This window comes from Rhinolophus hipposideros (genome assembly GCF_964194185.1).
Source record: "Rhinolophus hipposideros genome assembly, chromosome: 12".
In the NCBI taxonomy this organism is placed as follows: Eukaryota; Metazoa; Chordata; class Mammalia; order Chiroptera; family Rhinolophidae; genus Rhinolophus; species Rhinolophus hipposideros.
In genome coordinates this window covers 66,990,472-67,003,112 of record NC_138058.1, presented here as the reverse complement: position 1 = coordinate 67,003,112, position 12,641 = coordinate 66,990,472, and the positions used below count along the sequence as shown (strand labels likewise).

Sequence of the window (12,641 nt, the reverse complement as noted above, 5' to 3'; positions counted from 1 at the left end):
ACAGTTCTCCATTTCTCTTCTCGCTCCCTCTTTCCTTTCTGCCTCTCTGTGTCTCTCTCTATCTCTCTGTCTCTGTCTTCCTTTCCTTCTCTCTCTCCTCTCAGAAACTTGATGTTTCTAACTCCCTTTTCTTTTTCTTTTGATCCACCTTTTAAACACATTTCGATGTAATGAAAAAGAGTGTTCTTTCTCAGATTGCTTCTGGAGTCAAGTTGGTTCCAATCTGCTTACTGAATTTCTCCCAACACACGCACCATGCACACACACACATACACGTGCACACAAACACACATTTGTACGCACATGGCACCATGTTCTTTGCATATTCTCCATTTGTTCTCTTCTCCCTCCTCTTTGCCCTCCTAAATCCTTCTGTCGTTTCAAATCCAGCTCATGTCTTAATCCTGCAAGCAAGTCTCTCCAGTCTTTCCAGGCCACAGAGACTTCTCCCTCTTTGGAGCTCTGACAGCATTTATTTCTGTGCCATCTTGGCATGAAATTAACCATTGTCTAAACTTGTTCTGTCACACTTTTATTCCTGAGAAGATGGATGCTTCTCCAGAGCTAAAATGTCTCCTCTGTTGTAGACCATGCCATTCCCCCATTCAAGAATTCTGAGTGGTTTTCTGTGGCTTATGGCCGCTGCTTTGCTAACTCTTCCAATGAGGCACCCAACAGTGAAACAGCATTAGTATACTCAGATGCTCTTTATGACTCTGGGGGATAGCCCATGGCCCCTCTCACAAGATTTCCTTAAGAACTCATGGTTTCACTTTTTAAAAATACAAGCAAGTTTTATATTCTAATTTACAATAAAGTTTTCTGTAAATCTGGGGAGGTGAACTCAAATACACAAGATATGAAAAGGTGAGGATATTTGAGATAATTTAGCCTAAGAACTAACTCTTTCACAGAAGGCCAGGAATAGAAAGAGGAAGCCCATACTGTGGAAACCTTTGTGGGGGTCAGGAGTGGCGACAGCAGTGCCTTAAGTAATATTGTTCCATGGTTCCCTAACACCTTCACGACAAAGGCCAAACTCTTTAGCGTGGCATTCAGTATAATCTTCACCTCAATCACTATCTGTTTTTCTAGTCTCATCTTTCATGCTGCCTTCTCTGTCCTCGTGCACACTTTCCTGTGACCACAAGGAACTACATCCAATGTCTACATACAGCACAGTATCCACACCCCTTTGAATGACCTCCCATCTCAACCCTCCAACCACACATCTTAACCCCAAGCCAGCAGGTGAACACTTTCTCCAGGAAGGTGTTGTGTGCTCATGACATGCCAAGCATCGTATTGAGTGCTTTTACATTTCTATGATAATGTCTCTTACATTATTTCACTCATTTGTTTAAAAAGAATAGCTAGTCTTTTGGCTCTCTGAGCAGACCATGGCAGTCGGTCAAAATAAGCACCCTACAAAAGGCAGCAAGAAGGGAGCCAAGGAAAATGTGGTTGACCCATTTTCTAAGAAAGATTGCTGTGATGTGAAAGAACCAGCTATGTTCGATGTAAGAAATATTGGGAAAACACTAGTCACGAAAACTCAAGGAACCAAAATCGCATCTGATGGTCTCAAGAGTCATGTTTTTGAAGTGAGCCCAGCTGATCTGCAGAATGATGAAGATATATTTAGAAAATTCAATTTAATTACTGAGGATGCTCAGGGAAAAAACTCCCTGCCTCATTTCCATGGCATGGATCTTACCCATGACAAAATGTGCTCCACGGTCAAAAAATGGCAGACTGATAGAAGCTCATGTTGATGTCAAGACTACCAATGGTTATTTGCTTCATCTACTCTGTGTTGGTTTTACTGAAAAATGCAACAATCAGATTCGGATGACCTCTTATGTTCAGCATCAACAGGTCTACCAAATCTGGAAGAAGATGATGGAAATCATGACCCAAGAGGTACAAACAAAAGACTTGAAAGAAGTGGTCAATAAACTGATTCCAGATAGTCGGAAAGAATAGTTGGATAGAAGTGGCTTGCCAATCTTTTTATCCGCTCCATGATGTCTTTATTAGAAAAGTCAAAATGCTGAAGAAGCCCAAGTTTGAACTGGGAAAACTCATGGAGTTCCACGGTGAAGGTAGCAGTTCTGGACAAGCTACTGGGGATGAGACAGGTGCTAAAGTTGAATAAGCTGATAGATATGAGCCCCCAGTCCAAAAAAGTGTTTAAAATTCAGACTTTCATGGTGATGGAAAAAAAACAAAGCTGTCTGATATGTTTTAAAAAAAAGAAATAGTTAAAGCCCCTCACCCATTCAGGAGTAGGTGGAATGCAAAGCTAATTCATCACAGTAATAATGACTTGTAGGTTTTGTTAGAATGGTTGGTATATAAAATATGTACAAATGAGAAAGTCAGCTTTTCCTACAATGGGAAAGTCATTTGACGTTTAAAAAAATACTTTGTTGGGAGAAGAAACATTTGGAGGTTTAGTATGTGGCTATTCATCTAAGATGTATAATCCTGGGAAATATTCCAAAGGGAAGCAAATTTATCTCCCGAGGATTTCACATAGCCTGGAAATTCTCTCCCGTCTTCCTCAGATCTTCTCCCACTTGGTGCTATAGTGACTAATGCATGAGACCCCAGACAACCATGAGCTTTCTGGTGAGTTCCATGGCTGAGTCATCCACATATACTTTAAAGACAGTGCAAGAGTTTTCCAAGGGTGACACAAATTGTGCCCAAGAGCTATAGTTTCTGAATAAAGAAAAGTTTCCCTGGTACTGGGGCTCTTAGGGAAACCTTCCTGGAAGAGGACAGAATCCTTCAGAGATGGAAGCTGGTCTCAGAATTTTTCAAGGCTACTTTGGGAGCTTGAATATCCTAAATGTTCACAAAATACATGCCTTGATTTTTACTAACTTCTCATTTAAATGCCATGGCTGGCAGTGGGGCAGGGCGTCAGTGTTGTAGCTTCAGAAAATGAGATTTTCATGAGGAGCGACTATCTTAACCTGCACCTTTGCATTCTTACTCCCCAAAGAAGAAAGAGGCCAGCATTTCTCGAGTATCCACCAAGTCCAGGCACACATTTGGCACATAGATACATGTTTGCAGTGAATCTTCCCAAAGACCTATGAGATGTGCCCATTTCATAATTGAAGAACCACTGGCAAAGCCCAGTTAAGCCATTTTCCTGAGGTCATAAAGCAGGTGAGTGGCAAATCTGAGCTGTAAACCCAGATCGTCTGACTTCAAAGCACATGTTCCTTCTACAACATCAGGAACTGTACTGATGCATAATTATTCTATGCTTTATTTTATTAAGGTTCAAATATCACCAAGCTTATAATTATACATCTCTATTGTTCAAAATACATATTGGAATAAAGACCCACATATCCTAAACTCTGTAAGTCTAAAACACATTTCCATCAACTTATTCTGGGTTGTGAGAACCATATGATTTCACTGATATGTGGGATATAAAACTGAAAGCAACAAAGGAATAAGACAAACAAATAAAGAAACAAAAACTCATATTGTTTAGTTACCAGACAATGTTTAGTTACCAGAGGGTAAGGGGGTAATGGGGTAGCAGATGAGGGTAAAGGGGGTCAAATATATGGGGATGGAAAGAGAACTGATTCTGGGAGATAAACACACAATGTGATATATAGATGATGTATTACAGAATTGTACACTTGAAACCTATGTAATTTTATTAACCATGGTCACCCCAATACATTTTAATTAAAAAAAAATAACCAAAAAATAAAACAAAGAAACACAAAAACAAAAAAACTTACTCTAGGCGGAAGCTTTCCACAATTACATCATTACTCAACTCTGCAAAGAGTAAACCATGATTTATCCAGCAGCATTTCTCATGATTCCTCTTTTTCTTACCCAAAGCTATTCCTGAACTCCTGTACATTTTATAGAAAGAAAAAAAAGCAGCAGAATCACCTGCCTTAAGGTTAAGCATAAGTGAATGTAATAGTATGTCTTATAGTCTCTAGGTTGTTCGTAATTTTCTTTGGACTTTAAAGCCAGCTAATTAAAGAACTGAAAACAATGCAATGTTGTGTAAGTCAATTTTTTGTATAACATTTGGTTGTCGGCTTTGGCCTCTGACTTATATTGATTACCTACACAGGAAGAAATCAATTTAGGTTAAGCAAATATATGGACCACGTAGCCATTTATGTAGAGGTCTGCCTTGAAGCCAGAGTATTTCTGGAGATGTGCAGTGCTTCCCAGTTAGTACTTGAGCACAGGTGTTACACAAAAGCAAAGTCACGACATGGAAAGCTTATTAGGTGTCTCCCCTCAGCAAGACTGCTTAAGGATCGAAGGGTATTTGATCCTAATACCCTTCTACGGATAATGGGTCGACGAGAAGTTATACGCAGGATTCTCATCAGTATAAACTGGGCTCTCACAGGAAGGTGGGATTACACCAGGACCCAGACCAGGCCGCAGGAGTGAGCTGGGCAGTGTGACAAGGTACAGGCAGAAGTGATGGCTCAGAGGTGGGACGGAGACTTACAAAAGGTGCTAGGAGGAGTCTAATCAACAGGAAACACGAAGAAGGACTGGAGACAGACGGCTGCCTCCCAATAGTGGGACCGGTCATACATTACTCTATAGCATGGAAGGAATTCGAGGTGAGCAACAAGCTAAAACAAGACTGGAGGAACATAAGAACCAAACAGAGAACAAAAACAGGGTGATGCAAGATGGAGTTGCAGAGGAACAGGAGCCCATTACCACAGTGAAGGTCCGAGATAGAACAGCCCAGGTACTGAGAAGCACTTGGTGTAAAGTTACTGACTCCACAAAGTGTCTCTATAAATACACGCGTGCCTTTTTATTTATTTTATTTAAGACATTCACTGCTTTCTGTGCTTCAGTCATGATTTTAAATGCTCACAAACATTTATTTAAAACCTGTAACAACTCTTCAAGACTGAACGAGTATTAGTCCTATTTTATTAATCAGGAAACTGAGGCACAGAGAACTCAAGAAGCTTGCCCAAGGTCACAGACATAGAAATTAATCATTATTTTAAATTTTACCTAGAATACAGTGAGCCTTTCCAATTTGCCAACAAATAACCTTTTCAGCTCCAAAAATTATATGTCTAATACATTTTTTTATTATTGTCTCTAATCTATTGTTCCATTTATATTTTTGTCTTTAGGAACAACTGTTTTTCTAGGGTTACATCTTTGCTTTCTAACCTGCACATTATCTTCTTATTGAGTTTTTTTTGTCCTTTCTCTGCATTTGAAGAGAGTATTTCAAATTTATCTTTGATTTATTTCATTTTTAACATTTACTTTTTTTTTCATTCCATTGCAGATTTTTATTCCAATATTACATTTTGATTTTTTTCTTTTCTTTTATTTCTGCAGTTCACTTTATATTCCTACCTTCATTTCAATTTGGTCTCTCCTTATGACTGCCTAGTCCTTAGATTGACAACAGACTTTCTTACGTTTTATTAAATGCATCTAGGAGGGAGTTTCCAAAATCATTTTCCACTTTCTAGAGTAAAAATTATTTATTAGGGTTATTTCTTCTGGGTATTTAAAGTAATTCCACTTGCTTGAAGATTTGGAGAAATAGTATGTGAAATAGCCTTACCACCACCATCCTACACACACACACACACACACACACACACACACACACACACACACACAGAGTTCACTTGGGTTCCAGCAAATTCCAGCACTTAGAGATAGATCTGGAGTAAACATTGATGTAGAGAGCCATGATTTCAAATTTTGAAGCCTAACACAATTCAGTGTAGCTCTGGTTGGTCTAGTCTGAGATGTCCTGTTCTCCGTGTCAGCTTCCCTGACATACTGCAGAATTAGAACAGGCTGTAGCTCTTCTTTGAATAGTACAGTACAGTTGACCCTTGAAAAGGTGGGGCTTTAAGGGAGCCCATCCCCAGAACAGTAGAAAATCAGCTTGTAACTTTTGACTCCACAAAACTTAACTACTAATAACCTAACTGTTGAACAGAAGCCTTACCAATAATATAAACAGATGATTAACGCATATTTGGTATATGTATTAAATACTGTATTCTTATAATAAAGTAAGCTACAGAAAATAACATGTTATTAAAAAATCATAAGGAAGAGAAAATATGTTTACTGTATTGAAAAAAAAATATCCACATGTAAGTAAGTGGACCCATACAGTTCAAACCCAGGTTGCTCAAGGGTCAATTGTACATAAATCAGTCTTCATTGTGCAATATAGGCAATTGTGAAAAAGAAATACTAGAGGAAAGAAGATTATGTTTCATTAAAAAAAAAAAAAAACTTGGTAGAAGAAAAGGAAGCATTTGATGGACATGGTGTTCCTTGGGGCAGAAGATTCAAAAATTTCTTCTGATGTATTCCATGCTTAGAAAAAACAAACAAGCCACAACCATCAGACCAGTGATTAGGCACCACATGCATTCTGCCCCCCACAGTTCCTAAGAGTTTAAGGCCAAATGATTAGATACTATACTTCCTCCTTCAAAAAAGAAGTTAATTCTATTATTGTAGCAGATGGTACTAAGCTCAACATCAGAGCAGTTCTCAAAGTGAGAGAAGTCATGCTGGTTAGTTCCTTATGTAAATATCTGTCCCATGTCTGCTTTTGGGCAATCAGGCATATGGGAAGTTTAGGTTTTGACAAGAACCTTTTTGAATGATACATAGAAAATTATTACAGCATAATATCAAATCAGCATGCTAATCGGGTAATGACCTAGTAATAGAGAAAAGGGTGAAGCAAGGCCCTTTGGTCCTTCCCAACAGGTAGGAGATGTCTAAGAAGACGACTTCATCAATCAGACTGTGAACACTATTCTCCATCCAATCCTTGTCCTGTTGGAACAGTAGACTTTATGGTATGGAAATTCTTGGAGTGACATCTCAAAAACAAAAACCGATTTGGATGAAAGACTACAAAAAAGGTCCAGATGGCTTTGTCGTGCTCACCATTGTAAATGAGGACTGCTGTCCACAGCAGCCAGAGTGCATCTGTTTGCCATTTTATTCAATTACTTAATTAGAGTAATGTTCTCTCTTTAATTGTCACTGTTTTAATAAACCAGAAAATCAAAATAAAGTTGCCATTCGATATTTTCTGGTACATAGAGTTTAAGTGTGCAGGAGGAAAGCATCAACCAATAGTTCAATGAGTCCCAAATACGTGCCTATGTCCCTCTTCTCCCATCAGATGCATAAAGGTTCTCTTTGAGCAGAGGAAAACTGGGGGCCAAACTTCTAATGTTATCCCCTCCAGCAGGTCTATCACTGTGTGATGGAGGAGAGAAAGTTGGCAGCATGAAAGAGCATGATTAATCACAGTGTTGTTTCTTTAACTCAGATAAATTCATTTCACATGCTTTGTAAGAGTTGTCCACTTGGTAAAATAGGATACAAATGAGCAAGCCTTGGAATGGAAATCCCCTGGTAAATGACAGATATCTAGAAAAACATTGTCTGCTTCTTTGGAGTTATTGATCCCTTAACCCCACCCCATATAATTAAATCCAAACCTTTTGAAAAGGGACTGGATATCAGCATTTTTAAGCACCCCCAGGAGATTCTAATGTGCAGCTAGCATTGCAAAACCATTTGTCTCTTGCCATAGGAGGCAAGAGAGGAATCAGGGGGAATTCAAATCACCCAACTGGAGAAAGACCATCACAGGGGATGCAGACAGCCTATATGAGCATCTGAAATCTCTGCCTATCTGGAGGGGGATTGGCACTGTGTGAGGGATATAAATGATAAATGTCTAACTAGTACATTGTTTTGTGCACCTGAAACTAATAAAACAAAAGTTTAAAAAAAATGAAATCTCTCTCTATTCAAGCTGAGTGTGAGCTGACCACATGAAAAAGGAACAAAGACTAAGTATTACAGTTGGGGGTGTGGGGGGAAAGGCCACTTAGTGTTATTTAGAAGTACATAGAAGGGAATTTAAAGTCTCCTATCTTTTGGTTAGGAGCTGTTGATGAGAAAGCTGCTTTCAAGACCCAAAGTGGCAAAGCTAAGGGGCCAAAAGATCTGTGTGTCCTTGAAAGCATTGACGTTGCAATTTAGTAAAAGTCAAAACAGAATAAAAACACTAAATTTTACTTAGGTTACTTTAATTCTTAACTCTTTCTCTGATTTATGTAATTTTTATATTATAATCATCTATAATTAATAAGTAGTTAATTCTATGATTTCAAAAGAATACTTTTGGTGCCAGGGAAGCTCGAGCATTATGGGGTGGGGGATATGCAAGCCCATTGGTGGAGATGGGGGAAGGCGGTAGAACAATACTAAGATTTTTTTTTTTTTCTTTTACTGAATCCAAGAGGAAAGAGACATGGTTTCAAGGTTTAAAAATTGTTCTGGGTCCATTGTCACAAATTTCAGAAATGGTGTCTTTCTTTTAGATAACTGCAAATCCATCAATTTGCCTTGGTAAAATGTACAGTGTTACTCCCTGGCATCTTCAGGAACCTGACAGGAAAGACATCAAGGAGACCCATTCCAATGTGGCCTAGAATTCAGACCCCAGCCTCAGGGTCCCATCCCCAAGCTTCTGACCGGGGCTGTTGCTGCCCCTGCAAACCTCCATCTACTGGGCTCCAAGCAGGACCTACAACAGGGAGCTCTGCCATCTCTCCAGGAGGGCTATGTGGGACCAAATGCAATCCACGTTTCGATTTGACCACTTTGGCTTCTGCATTGGTTTACCTTTGGTTTCCACAAAATCTGATTGGGATTTATCTGATTTTGATGCAAACTGAGTTGGTGCTTAATTTTAGAACTAATGATGCCATGCAGTTCAAAAGAATCTCTCTTCTATGATTCACAGCAGACTTCATGGGAATTTAGTCCAGATATAGAGGTTATAAATCTAAGTTTGATCTGAGGAGAACTATATCATTCATGTTTCTATCTGATACTTGACGTAAACCTGTTTTCTATTGGGATAGCAATGCGTTCAGGGAAACTTCCTTTGTTTTAAGCATGGCTAATGTACTGATACTCTTCCTCCTCTGGTGACCTATATAAGGCAGTGCAGCTGCCCTGACCAGACCGCTGTTTATTACGGCCAATGTCCCCTCTGGCTAGAACTGCCCAATTCACAGACCTTGGCAGAGAAGTAGTGCTAGGCCAGATCTTATGCATAGCTGGTGACTCACTGAAGAAGCACCAGCTCCTGACCCAGAAGCTGGACTCCTATAGCCAGCTGGCAAACCATGAGGCCTGTCACTAAAGGCCTTGCCAAGTGGAGAGATAGATACTGACCAACCAGAGCGGCAAACAACTACCTATAGGCTAGCAATTCTAGAGGGCATTGGCCAGACAGGAGCAAGTTGAGAGTGGAACAATCCTTTGCAAGAAGCTAAGACCCCACAGAAGAGAGACCACATGGTCCCCAGAACTGCTCTGCACCCTGAATAGCTTCCCAGTCCCAGGAGCCTTCCACCAACATTCCACTAGAAACCCACCTTTTCTCTGTAGGGCCTAAAAATCTCTGTTCCCTGCAACTGCAGGTCTAATGCAATGGAATGAGTGTTGGACACGGAATTGTGAAGAACTGGATTCAAGTTCTAGTTCTGCCACTTCCTAGATAAGTGTCCTCAATGAACTTGTTTAACTTTCTTGAATTTGATTTCCTAATTTGTAAAAGAGGGAAAATATGGATTACCTGGTCCCAATGTTAAAAAGTTCAAGCGAAAAAATTTTATGTGAAACTTAGAATGTCTTATGCATGGGTAGTCAATTATTTTTATTATTATGATTAAGTAAGATAATTAAGAAACTTTCAGGCACACAGTAGACACTAATAAATGGTAATTATTAAGACAATCTCTGCAAATAGAAGGTAGGCTCTGCAGTAACGTCCTTATTATTAGCAAAGAACTATTTGTTACCCATGCTTTCTCCTTAACAAGAAGAAACAAGGGGGAAGGGTTGCTGAGAAGCCAGGCATGGTGAGAAACCCCCTCCTGGGGAAGAGGCCAATATGTACTGTCTTAGCCACTTACAGAGAATTCTCTATTGCTACCACCCCTTCCTGTTAGAAGTGTTTGTATGGAACAACTTATTTTTAAATCAGATCTAATTGAAATAGGAATATCCATTTCTAGCAAGACTCCCCATCAACTGAGCTAAAGGATACTAACAAATCTGGGAGGAGATCCCTGGAGAAAGAATCTCATGAAAATCCTCCACCTCTGAGTCTGTTACACAGGGAGGGGGTCGGGAAAGCCGACCGGTGGTAGAACCTGACAGTCAATCCCCCAAGTCCTGATAGAGGCCCCCTGGGCTGCCCAGCTCCAGCCTACGATGGGTATGGATGAGATGGGTGGGTGAGTGAGCTAAGACCTGGGCAAGAGGAGTCTATGGTCCCTTCTCACAGAAAGTTTCTGCTCTCTCTGTAGATGCTGTTGAAGCTCAGATGAAAAGGGGCTGGTCGATTAGGAATATTTGCCAAGGATAAAGAACAGAAGCTGGGCTTGGATATGGCAGGAAGAGCACAGTAAGAGAAAAGTAAACATCTTTAATGTTTATGTAAACTTAAATGGTAAACATTGAGAGATGATTCACTTATTAAATTTGTTGCCTGTTAGATACTTGAGGCAAGTTGTTCCTGTAGTTTCACCTGTTTGACCCCTGCTAAGACTGATCACTCAGGTTAAATAAAAGAATATGGAAAACCAAAGCCAGGTACCTTATAAAGTGTAATGTGACTACCCATTGAAAGATTAAATGACTATAGAATTTTAAGGAATGTAATCACGTGGTGAGTTATAAATGTTCAGAAATCAGTATTTTCCTACATTTATAATAATCAAAGAGAAAAGATAACAAAAACAGAAACTAAAAAATACTTTAGATGAACTCAATAAGAAATTTATACAACCTATATAAAGAAAACCACACAACTTTATGTAGGATAAAAAAAGAAATGTAGAATAAATGCTATTTTCCTAGATAAGATGACGCTATTTACAGAGGTCGATTATGTACAAATGGATCTACCACGTATGGAATTTTATTAAACTGTATGTGTTTGTTTGTTTTTTTAATTTAGAAGCAATTTAAAGGATAGCTGCATGAGAATAAAAGACTTTAAAAATCATAACAATTAGGGGGTAATTATGTATTATTAAAATTTATTTTTAGTCATAAATTTAAAGATAGGCCCTGACATTCGAACATATGAGAGATCAGATGAGCAAAGTATCATCCCTCAAATATATATAAGAATAAGTCCTATTATAAAGATGGTATTTCAAATTAGAGGGAAAAAGAATGATCAGTAAGTACTATTGGGCTCCGATAACCATTTAGAAAAATAAAGTTAGATCCCTTCCTCTCACTTTACCCTCAAAAACAAATCTGATGTGGATTTGAAACCATAGTTCAAGATCCCAAAGGCAATGCCTTTGGTGTAAATAATGCAAATACAGTGACAACAGTCCTGTGAACACTGTGGTTTTTCATGTCATAGGGATCTAACCTAACCCTAAGGTCAAAAATACAATAAAAGTGAAGCATCTAGACTTAGGTGGAAACAATTATTTCAACTATCCCCAGTAGTACGGAATATTGGAAAGAATTGGATTTTTAAGTCAGATAGATTTCAGTTGAAATCCTGGCTCTGCCATTTTCTAGCCAATTATTCCATCTCTCTCCTTGCCTCAGTTTCCTTTTAGGTGAAGTGGAATAAGTAGAATAAATAAATATGCTGCATTAGATGTGAGGATTAAATAAAATGATCTATGCAGAGTATTTTGCTGGCACTTCAATATTAAATTAACATCCTCCCTATCCATCCGTAGTAGTCATCTGGGCTGCCACAACAAAATTCCATATATGAGCGTGGCTTAAACAATAAAAATTTATTTCTCACATTTCTGGATGCTGGAAATCCAAGGTCAAGGTGCCAGCCAATTTCGTTCCAGGTGAATGCTCCCTTCCTGACTTGCAGATGGTTGCCTACTCCCTCTGTTTACTTGGTGGGGAGATGAAACAATCTCCTGGTATCTCTTCTTCTAAGGACACTATCCCATTATAAGGACCCCACTCATGATTTCATCCAACTCTTCTTACCTCCAAAGACCTTATCTCCAAATACCATCATACGGAGGATTAGAACGTCAACCTATGAGCTGGGGAGGACACAAACATTAAATCCATAACACTGTCCCACCCACGTTTTTCCTCCAAATACTTGCAAGACAAGAAATGCTAATTACTATGCTGCTGAGCTACGATTTTTATTGTGTTTCCCTAAACCTTTAGCTAGATAAGAACATTCATCAAAACACTCACTGATTTATTTAGCAGACATTTAATAAGCACTTACTATTTTCCAGATATCATACTATGTACTGGGGTTATAATGATGAACTAATCAGACATGGTTACAGCCTTCAAGGGGCAACTTGTGATCATGTTTCATTTCTTCCTTAAAAACCACTATTTCCCTCCCACTGTAGGGCAGTCTTAATGTTAAAATCTTTGCTATTTCTTTGATCATTTCCTTCTTGGAAAAAGCAGCGCAGATAAGCAAGCAGCCATTATTATCTCCACTAAATACACGAGAAAAATAGATGCTTAGAATTTAAGGCCATGAG

General features: G+C 39.0%; 1 pseudogene across 1 annotated transcript; it reads left to right on the top strand.

The window, feature by feature from the left end:
- Positions 1-1,400: 1,400 nt before the first annotated feature.
- Positions 1,401-2,158, top strand: LOC308505660 (small ribosomal subunit protein eS1-like; annotated as a pseudogene). The gene has a single exon. The product of its transcript is annotated as a small ribosomal subunit protein eS1-like (transcript).
- The last annotated feature ends 10,483 nt before the right edge of the window (positions 2,159-12,641 follow it).